This window comes from Octopus bimaculoides, chromosome 9 (genome assembly GCF_001194135.2).
Source record: "Octopus bimaculoides isolate UCB-OBI-ISO-001 chromosome 9, ASM119413v2, whole genome shotgun sequence".
Taxonomy (NCBI): domain Eukaryota; kingdom Metazoa; phylum Mollusca; class Cephalopoda; order Octopoda; family Octopodidae; genus Octopus; species Octopus bimaculoides.
This window is the reverse complement of record NC_068989.1, coordinates 5863117-5866239: the sequence shown is the minus strand read 5'-3', so window position 1 is coordinate 5866239 and position 3123 is coordinate 5863117. Positions and strand designations below refer to the sequence as shown.

The 3123-nt window shown below is 37.8% G+C and overlaps 1 protein-coding gene across 1 annotated transcript in view; it reads left to right on the top strand.

Moving 5' to 3' along the window:
- Window positions 1-306: 306 nt before the first annotated feature.
- The window catches only part of LOC106878116 (UPF0415 protein C7orf25 homolog), a 256888-nt gene continuing 254071 nt past the window's right edge, over window positions 307-3123 (top strand). The window contains exon 1 of the mRNA XM_052970393.1: window positions 307-418. The gene's annotated coding sequence lies outside the window, so the exon portion shown is untranslated. The remainder of the gene's footprint in view (window positions 419-3123) is intronic.

Below are 3123 nucleotides of genomic sequence, written 5' to 3'. Positions count from 1 at the left end.
GGTTTAATAATAATAATAATAATTAATTCTGGTTTAATAATAATAATAATAATAATAATAACAATAATAATAATAATAATAATAATAATAATAATAATAATAATAATAACAATAATAATAATGAGGGCGATATGTTCGACAAAACCCTTCAAGGCAGTGCTCCAGCATGGCCTCAGTCCAATGACCGAAAAAAAAAAAGCAAAAGCTATTAGATAGAAGATAGTATATTTAGGAGTAATTCTCTTTACGTCCTCTGTGTCAGAGTGGTCGCCTTGTCGTGTCTCGTCCTTTTTGACAAGTATAACACGTGTTGCGTAAACAAACCAACATGTCATGTTAAACGCGGTTGTTGTGTTCTTTTATTTTCCCGGACTCTAATTACTTCTGTAATGCCGAACAGATATTTTACTTATTGGCAGTAAGTTAATATTTGCTCTTATTTGTTATTTTGGAAACACCCTTGTTGTTTAGTACCATATTGCTCATTTATGATGTTGTTATTAATAACTTTGTGTGTATATTAGAGAGAGAGAGGACGAGAAAAAGAGAGAGAGACGGTGTGGTGAGTTGGTAGACCCATTACAGTGCCGGGACTGAATATAATTAGTCTTTAGTCTTGATATTTTCACAGGTAGACTTCAGGTAATGTTCAATTAAAGTTCTACATGATAATTAACTGAGACAACATACAATAAATATTTGCTGGTTTCTAAAATCTTGTCATTTTTACGGGGCTGAATTCAAGCCATGTTAAAGAGACTTCGACAGCATAGTTAACTAAAACGGCAGAGACTTTATTTAGTTTTATTTCGTTCTTCGATAATCGGGTTTCGAACCTTGCTTGCAGGTAATGAAAGCCGGTATCAAACATAAGAAAAACCGGCAATCCTAAGTGTGTATTCGAGAGTGTATTTCATCAACTCGTTCGTGGACATAAAAGACAATGGGTATGCGAATGTGGACCGCCTATGTTTACCTATTGTTTAAATATATGTATGTTTGTATATATATATATATATATATAAAAAAAACTTTTACGAAATTGCCGATTTTCATTTTCACTTTGGCGATACTATCTCCGAAGGACCTCCGAGGACACCTCTATTCTTATAAATTCACGTCATTATGCCAATGAAAAAAAATTAAGACTTGTCATTTCTCAATTCTAGGCTTAAATTCCTTTGGCATTAACAACTCTAAGGTGTTGATAAAATGGTAAATTAATATGCTACACAGCGTCACCCTTTCCTCTACAAAACCCGTGTCTTGTAACTCCACTTTTATTTGTAAATAAAAATTGTTTAGAACCTGGTGTTGGCCGGCCCTTATACCGGAAACTATGTATAATGAATATAATAAAAGTTGACATTTTTTTTTATCTTATATTTGTTTTATAAACAAATAATACAATATTAAATGAGCATTTTATAATGATTCTTTCTTTTCTGGAAACTCGCCGCTTACCGGTGCCGGTTCGCGGACCACAACTTTGAGAAGCTCTGGTCTAACGTATCTTAAGCTTTTGTGGTTGCGTGGTCTGCTATACTTGCTCAGTGCTTCAAGGGAGATAATTCCTAACGCATGGAAGAGTTATTTATCTTGATATACTTTATTGAAATATGTTTGTGAAATAACCCTTTTTATTATAGGCACAAAGCCTGAAGATTGTTGGGAGAGGGTGCCAGTCGATTAGACCGTCCTCAGTACACAACTGGTACTTAATTTATCGACCCCGAAAGGATGAAAGGCAAAGTCGACCTCGGCGGAATTTGAACTCAGAACGTAGCGACGGGTGAAATAGAGCGAAGCATTTCCCCCAGCTTGCTAACGATTTTGCCAGCTCGCCGCCATATTTATTTGTGAAATAATAATCTCAGATCCATCTTCACTATGTCTTCAGACATGGTTGGCTCCTCTCATTTTGGGGGAATTTTATTGTTTAATTGTATTGTTAATTGCCATTGTCTGTTTTGTGTTTGGCCATTATGACCAATAAATATTGGCCATTATGACTAATAAAAGAAATTATTATTATTATTATTATTGGGCAACCGTGTATTTTCTTTGCGGTAGTATACCTGTTTCTGTCTTCATTCCGGATCTTTCTCTCTCCAGCCAGGTAACCTTGTACTTCCTTTTCTGCAAGACACCTATGTCTGTCTCACTATAACCTTTTCATCATCACCACCTACAATGCCTCCTCCCCTCTTAAAAGATTTTGTTTTGCAAGTACTTGGTGACCCTGTCAGTGCAGGTGCCACCTAAAAGCACCCAGTCCACACTGTAAAGTGGTTGATATTTGGAAAGGCTTTCAGCTGTAAAAACCTTGCCAAAACTGACCTCACCTGTGCTGGTGCCCCGTAAAAAGCACCAAGTTCACTCTGCTGAGTGGTTTGTGTTAAGAAGGGACCCAGCTGTAAAAATCCTGCTAAAACAATCACAGAAGTCTGGTGCATGCTACAGCCTGGCCGGCTCTTGTCCCACCCATGCTTGCATGGAACATGGACGTTTAATGACGATGATGATGATGATTAAGATAAATAACTAGCAGAATTGTTTGCACATCAGGCGAAATGCATAGTAGCATATTTTCCAGCTCTTTACAATCTGGTTTCAAATTCCACCAAGGTCATCTCGGCTGTTCTTCCTTTCGGAGTCGATAAAATAAGCATCAGTTAAACACTGGAGTTGATCTAATCAAGTATCGTCATCCCCTAAAATTTGAAGCTTTGTGTCCATAATTGAAAGGGTTTTTCTTCCTCTTCTTCCCCTCCTCTCCTCCCCTCCAACCATGTAGTCTTGAGTTCAGTCTCACAGTGCAACCCCTTGGGCGAGTGTCTTCTGTTATACTCTCAGCTTGACCAAAGCCTGGTCAGTGAATTTGAGAGATGGAAACTGAAAGAATTCTTGTGTGTGTGTGTGTGCGTAATTTATCACCCTCAGTATATATATATATATATAGGCACAGGAGTGGCTATGTGGTAAGTAACTTGCTTACCAACCACATGGTTCCAGGTTCAGTCCCACTGCGTGGCACCTTGGGCAAGTGTCTTCTACTATAGCCTCAGGCCGACCAAAGCCTTGTGAGTGGATTTGGTAGACGGAAAAACCCGTCATATATAT